The sequence below is a fragment of the Cornus florida genome, unplaced genomic scaffold (assembly GCF_030987335.1).
Source record: "Cornus florida cultivar Cherokee Brave unplaced genomic scaffold, ASM3098733v1 CherokeeBrave_3.0.0_Hap2_Chr06, whole genome shotgun sequence".
Classification (NCBI taxonomy): Eukaryota; Viridiplantae; Streptophyta; class Magnoliopsida; order Cornales; family Cornaceae; genus Cornus; species Cornus florida.
Window position 1 is genome coordinate 589,956 of NW_026775576.1, and position 8,420 is coordinate 598,375.

Sequence of the window (8,420 nt, forward strand, 5' to 3'; positions counted from 1 at the left end):
TAATAGCAAATAAATTAAATTAACAAAATGACATTCTCTAATAATTTTTTAAAAATAAATGGTGGCAATGGCGGTTTGGGATGGTGGAAAGTGGTAGTGGTGTTGGAAGGCGGTGGTGGTGGCGACAACGGTGGAAAGTAGGGGCAACGGTGGAAAGTGGTGGCAACGGTGGTGGAAGGTGGTGACGGTGGTGGTGGAAGGCGGTGGCTTTAGTGGTAGTGGTGGCGGTGGTGGTGGTGGTGAAAGGTGGTGGCAGTGGCAGTGGTGGTGGTGGCAGAGGTGAAAGGTGGTAGTGATGGAAGGTGGTGACGGTGGTGGTTATGAAAGCTGGTGGTGGTGGTGGTGTAGGGTGGTGGCGATGGTGGAAGGTGGTGGTGGTAGTAATGAAAAACAATAGGAGTGGTGGTGGTAGAAGGTGGTCGTGGTAGCGGTGGTGGTTACGGCAAACGGTGGTGGTAGCGATGGTAAAAGGCAGTGGCGGTGGTGAAAATTGGTGGGCAATGGTGAAAGTTGGTGACGATGGTGGTAATGGAAGGCAATGGTGATGAAAGGCGAAGGTGATAATGGTGGTTTTTGGACTTGGAACATGAAGGTTTTTTTAGAAGTTGATTTTCTTAAAAAAAAATTATTTAGGAATGGAATGGTCATTCTATAGGTTTAGTTGTGCAATAGATTTTCATTCCAATGGAATGGCCATTCCTACTTTAAATTGCATACCAAACAAAGGAATGGTTGGAATGAGCATTCTATTCCATTACTACACACCAAACATAAGGGTTTTTGGTACTCATTTTATTATATATATATATATATATATATATATATATTTGTCTAGTATTGTTGTAGTAAACAGTAAAAAAAAAAAAAAAAAAAAATCTCGTCTCATAAAAATTATTTTATTTTACAATGTCAAAATATTTCGTGAATAATGGACAAAAATTAAAACGCTAATTTGGTATTGTTGAAATATCTTTATTTTTCTATTAGTTATTTTTAACCTTTTATTAGGTGTTTTATGTAAGATCCCTATAATTATGGGATAAAATAGATTAAGATCTCCATAATCATGGGATTACGTAGATTTTGTCATATTTCCAGTTTTTTTTTTATTTTTTTTATTTGGTTTCTTTTCTTTATACCATATTCTTATATATAAATTATAACTCTTGATTCTTAGTTTGAGTAAAGTCAAAACCGAAAAAAAAAAACTCCTTTTTTTTTTTTTTTTTTTTTTTTTGTATCAAAGCAAAACAAAAAAACATTCACCTCCTCATCTTCTTTCCCCAACGCCGCCACTTTCTCTCTCCCTTACTCCTTTTTCCCTCACCTTCGGCGCACTTCCATCTCCTCCCAACCCTTGACTCATTTTTTAGGAGAATTCTCTCAAGTTTTTTATGACCTAAGGGTCTGTTAGACCAAAAAGGGGGCTAAATTGGTCAATTTTAAATCATTTTTCTTCACACCAAGATAAATGTTCTTCACAGCAAGATAAATGTTGATAAGTAAATACAATGAACACAAGGTATACAAGGAAAAGGGAATAACCTTGATTCTTGGCCTCAGCCATTATAAGCTCCATTAGTTATATGCAAGTAGTTACACATTTAGTTGTCTCACACTCTGCACACAACCTTGTACAAGTTGAAACACTAGTTTTCACAGCCTCTACACACACACTAGCTCAACACAGTGCTCACAAGCACTCCCCGTGTCCTAAGCACCCTTGTTTGGACCCTACAAGCTCTCACAGCTCACCAAAATATATATAAAAGAATGAATATCAATAAAATTCAAGTATACACAAAAGATAAGAGTGGTTGTGTAGCTTAAAACAACAATTTGTATCCTTAGGAACACCTTATGCTAAAACTAGGGTTTGAATGGTAGAATTGGAAATTCGTGTCCCCAAAAATTCTGAGATCAATCCCACAGCGGTGGCTCAAAAACAAAGGTGACTAAAGTTCTGTCCAAAAACCAACTTCAACAGCCTTGATTTATCAAAATAAATTTGTTAGCATGTAGATCAAACATTGTATAGCAAGATATAAACAATCTATGTATGAATCCCAAGGCTAAACCAAAAAATAGTCCAAATCACAACTCTGAGAGGTGAAAATCATTTGCAGCATAGTATGGCTCAAGAATAAGTGCTCAACAAATGTAAATAGCTCAAATATATATGTCTCAACCTTGACTTTGCACCACAGCAACCTCAGGCTCAAAGTGAACATTCAAACTACCCCTTGCACCATCAAAACATGACTGCAAATGGACTTCATAATGAACACAGTAACAAGGATGAATTAAGTGACATTTCTATGAAGATTTTAGGTTCATATCATCATCAAGGACCTTAGAAATTTTGGTTCATATGAAGCTCTCGAGATAAGTTCAATGTAGGTCATTATTAAGGTTTTACAATAGGCTTATTTCTGCAGAAATGGATATCACAATATATATATACTCAAGCATACAATACAAGTCTTATTACAAGAAGGATATACACATGGCACCTGTAGCCAATCATTGGCCAGAGAATGTTCTAACATTCTTTATGTGAATAGATCACAATACCATTGCCAACACAGCTAAATTGTCCTTTAGTGTACCATAAATTACAGCTCACTATATCAAGGCTGTAATATCATTCTTATCCAAGACTTGGTGATTAAGAAATGCAATGTTGTGTATACACTCTCACACTAGGACCACAACAACGTGTCACACACCTGAGCTTTAAGTAGAAAGACCAAAATGCCTTTGTAACAACCACTTGTCATTCTCAGCTTTAATATGTTGCTGAGACTGTACAATTCATAATGCAGGCTAAATCACATTTGTTCAATGCAATGCAGCTATCTGAACAAATTTAAAAACATATAATATAACTGTGAAATGACCATAGTACCCCTAAAAATCCTTGTAGCTAATTTCCATATGTTGAACCTCACACAACAAAGAAAACAGCCTCAACAAGCTGGATAACTATAATATACTATCTTAAATCATTGTGAAATTGTGTCACAAGATGGGGACTATACTATCCTTGAGAGATGATAAAAGCCACTATGCGCAGCAATGGTGATGATATAAGCCACTGTGTACAGCAATGGTGATGAAATAAGCCTTTAACTACTCTGTAACACCAGGTTTTGACGTTAAAAAGGCAAACACCAATTGGTACTTACTAGGACCAATAATCTCCCCTTTTTGCCTTTAATAACAAAAACCTCACAATGAAATAAGAACTAAAAAATGAAGATTCAGTAACACAAGTATATGAATACCACAGTCGCAAATAGATAAATGTAAGCACCAAAACCTTATTCAAGGATGAAAACTATCCTTATTTTAGTCATTCTCTCCCCCTTTTTGATATTAAAGGCCAAAATGTGATAAGGACCAATAATTATAAGCTCAAGAGGGTGGTGGAACAACCCTGAGAAGGTCTCTAAGAGTTGTAAATCTATGAGGAATAAGAGGTTTGGTCATAATATCTACAAGTTAACCTTCAAAGGGCAAATAAGTGATATCAATTAGACCTTTCTGAACTTTGTCTCTAAGAAAATGATGTCTGATGTCAATGTGCTTACTCTTTGAATGGAGAGTTGGATTCTTACTGATAACAATGGCACTTTGGTTATCACGGTACAGCTTAGGAGGACCTGAGAATTGAAGACCGAGGTCTATAAGGGTTGTTCTCATCCAAAGTAGTTGAGAACTAGCTTGTGAAGCAGCAATGTACTCAGCTTCAGAGGTTGAAAGGGATATTGTATCTTGTTTTTTGCTCAGCCAAGAGACTATATTAAAGCCAAGAAGATGACAACATCCTGAAGTACTATTTTTGTCATGCAAAGAACAACCCCATTCAACATCTGAATATGATTCAATAGGCAATGTGGGATAAACTAAGTAGTGAAGGCCATATGAAAGAGTTCCTTTGATATATCTGAGGATTTTTTTGGCAGCTTGAAGGTGAGAAGCTCTTAGATTGCTTTGAAACCTTGTAACTAAGCCCATATAATACATGATATCAGGCCTAGAAGTTGTGAGATACAACAAACTCTCAATGATAGACCTGTAAAGGGTTGAAGGGACAACTTCTGTGGTACACTCAAGTGTAAGTTTAGTGTTAGGGCACACAGGTGTTGAAATAACCTTACTTTTAGCAATGTTGAATTTCTTTAGTAGCTTAGTAGCATACTTATCTTAAGAAATGAAGATTTATGTGGATGTTTGATGGATTTGAAGGCCTAAGAAGTATCTAAGAGTCCTTAGAAGAGACATTTCAAACCTTGTCTTCATAAGTTTGGCAAATTCTGAGGTTAATGAAGTGTTTGAGCCACAGAACACAATATCATCAACATAAATTTGAAGAATAAGGAATTGAACTTGATGAGTTCTGACATATAAAGTACTATCCACCTTACCTCTATGAAACCCTTATTCAACCAAAAAAGTTATGTAGCTTTTCATACCAGGCTCTAAGGGCTTGTTTAAGACCTTAATACCCCTAATTTTTAGAGGATTTTTAAAAGAATTTATTTCGTTATTTCATTTTCATTTGTTTATGTGACTCTATGTTTATATACTTAAATGATTTAATTGTTTGATATGTATTGTGTGTTCTATTTGTGTGTATTTATGTGATGTGATCTATGTGATTAATTATGTAATTGTTTGTAATTATGTGTTAACTAAATGTTTAATTGTCTGCTTTATTTTATTTTAATTTAAAAAGAATGGATTTGGATAACAGTAATGGACCAACCAAATGAGTCACATGGACTACTTTATTATTATTATAATTATTATTACTAATAATGGATGAATCAGTTATATATATACATAGTAATGTGTATATATATGTATATACGTGTAGTACTATGGTAAGTATTATTATTATATATTATTATTAATAATACATGAATGTATATATATATATATATATATATATATATATATATATATATATAATGATCTGTATATATATAAATATATATAATGTGTATACCGACTATTACTATCTTTATTAGGATTATTATTATAGTAATTAGTTTATTTTTCTTTTCTTTTCTCCCAAGTACATGAGGTAGACGAGGATTAGTTTAGGTTAGATGTTGTAGCCTATATATATGTGTGTGTGTGTAGTCTGCTAGAGGAAGGTTTTATTTACGTGGGAAATTATATAGAGAGGTAAAGAGTTTACAAAACAGAGAGCAGAGATTTAGAGAGAGAAGATTAGGTGCAACTAAAGGAAGAAGAATGAGGAGGGCTGTTGTGGGTGACGAACAAGAGCAGCAGGGAGGAGGACGACGACATCCAAGGCTGTCGGCATTGAGGAGTTGGTCGGAAAAGGAAGGAGTTAGGTTTTCAATCCGAAATCCTAAAAGGTAAGTTCTATGTTCTACTCCTCTTCTTTGATATAGGGTTCAATGCATATTTGGGATAACTTTAGGATGATTAAGCAAGATTAATAAACATGTATGCATGCTTAAATTATATTAAAACAGAGGCTATATGTGAATATATGTATATGTTCTTGATTTGTATTTTCTTGAGTTTTGATGCATGATTTGTTGTTTAAACTTGATCTTTACATGCTTAATCACCTTAAATAAATATTTGGGATCATATGGAACTTAGAATGGATGATTAGGACCCTTAACAGAGGAGTTACAAATGAATTACAGTGGCTAGAGATGGGGAAAAAGACTCGCAGTAGGAATAAGTCGACTTAGTTCCAACTAAGTCGACTCAGTTGCTGATTAAGTCAACTTCTTTGAAAAGAAGTTAACTTATGTAACGACTCAAACTCGGGGATTTGAATCATTAACCGGGTCCTTACCAGAACCCAAGGTCATCTAAGGGCATTATTGTCATTTTCTATGTCAATGCATAACCTGTACCTCATCCCAAGGTAACAACATAGTTCAAATATGTTTTCAATGGCCAATACAAAATAATCCAAGTTACTTCAATTTGCATCAAATGGTTCAAAGTTATAGATTACAAGGCCACCACTTCAAGGTTATACATATCATACAATGCTTTACAAAAACGGAATTCTAATTATAGAGACAACCAAAAATAGCCCTCAAGTCCAACTATGTGTAAAGACCTGGTCATTTTCATTCCTTTCATTTTTCTCATAATTTTACGGATAAATTTTTTTCGTTGATTTTTCTTTTTTAAGTACAGTTACTCGTCACTTACTGTCATCTCGAGTGCTCGGAAATGGTTTCCGAGACTCTTTCTTTTCGATTGACAACTTCCTTAAAAGACCGTGTCATTTCTATATTTTTTTCGTTTTTCGACACTATGCACTTTTTGTCCTTTTCCCCGTTTGTCACTTTGTTGGTATAACCTCACTTTTCATGTTGGGAGTTAAGTTTTGACTTTATGAGTTTTTATTCCAGTTGATTTCCTCGAAAGGCGTAGCTTTACTTTTGGAGAAAAACTCGTCGGTTGTTTCTTTCTCCCGCAGGGGAGTGGATGAAAAGATTCTTCAAAAACATTGATGTTTCTTGGGGTTTTTTTTTTCATATATATCTTTTAAAGATATTTTATTTCAGGGGTTTAAGAAAATATTTTTAGAAGAAATTTTCTTTCTGGGCCAGTTTTGCAGTTAACCCTTTTTGGAGAGGCCATTATGCAATTAACAAAAGTTATTACAAAAATGTCTTGTTCTAAGTCTAGATCCTCGTACGGAATTCATTTTCATATTTCGTCGAGTCACGAACTCTAAGAATTTCCTTCTGATTGTTTTTCCCCAATTTCAGGATTTCTGACCCCAGTTGCCACCGAACTTGTTAGGGGCATATCTCTCTGTTCAGGACTTGGTTTTCGACGCCATTTCTTCCGTTCATGTTTTCTCATTTTGGTTTTTTTTCATTCACGGATTTTTGCCATTTGAGCGTGTCTGCTCAAATTCCACTTTTAGGAACCCGGCGGGACCCTTTCGGGGCACTTTTAGGGTTTTACTATAAATATAATGACTTAAATGAAAATTTTGATTTTCATCGTCTCTTTCCCCTCTCTTGGTCGACCATCCGTGGCAGCCATGGCTGCCACCTTCTCTCTCCTCCTTTGAACCACTTCCCCTTTGTAAAAAGTTTCCCGCCTTAACGTTTATTGTAAGCCTCGTCGTACTCTACCTTTCCCCCTTATTAGAATTCATTTCCGACCATTTTTGAGTTCGGGTTTAGATTTTCATGGTGCCTCAAAGGTTAAAGTTGCTTCTCTCGTAGTCCCCGACATAACCTAGGAGTATCGTCGGATTCGGAGCATTTTCATTTCGGTGGGGATTTGTGATTTCATCACAAAATGAGGTAGGGGATGTTTTAGGTTTATATATGTATTGTATTGATGGTTTTATGAGCAAATACAACTTGTAAGCATGCCTTTGTATTAATTCTAGAATTTAATTTAATTATTTTCTATGTTTAAGATTTAATTCTCATGGTTGTATATAGTTTGGAATAAAATTGTAGCATGCTATTAAATTAAGCCTTGATATGCTTGTTAACATATATTAAATTGGGAGGATTTGAATAAGTATTGCAACTTTTAATTAATCTTTCACTTGAATGAAAATTTAATTCACATAGTTGTAACTTGCATGGAATCAACTTGTAATGTGATATTAAATTAGGGCTTAGTATGTTCTTTAACATATGTGAATTTGAGGACATTTGGAGTTGTTTTAAAATTTAGAGAAAATTAATTAATTAGATTAATTAATTTTATTTTAAGTGTCCTATTCACTTAATTGGATTTTTGACATAGAGAATATTTGAATAAGTTTTGAAAACTTTATTTGTTTATTTTCTTGGTATTAAGTCTAATTTACCTAGTTCTAACTAGTGTATAATTAGCTTGTAATATGATTTTAAAGTGGGCCTTGATATGTTCATTAACATACCTTGAATTGAGAATATTTGAATGATTCTTGAATACTTTGTTTAATTATTTCCTTGTATGAAATTTAATTCACCTAGTGATGCCTAGTGTAGAATTAACTTGTATCATGAAATTAAAATAGGCCTTGATATGACCTTTGACATTTATGATTTATAGAATTTTTGGAGTTACTTTGAAATCTAGAGAATTTAATTACTTAAGTTAATTAGATTCCCCTTTATGCTCCCATTGAGGTAATTAGGCATTGATGTTGTATTCTTACTTAATTTGTGGTTTGGAACTTGTTATATGGTTATATGATAGCATTCCATGAGTTGAAGTTATGATTTAACTTGTAAGTATTCACATTTTAATTATTTGACATTTAATATGCCATTGTAGCTTGACTGTCTAGAGCATGGCTTGTGTGTATTCCATGACTTGGTTGTGCGTAGTAATTAATTTTAGTACATTGTGTATATGTGATATACTTGTTGCACAACTTAAATGATTTTTGG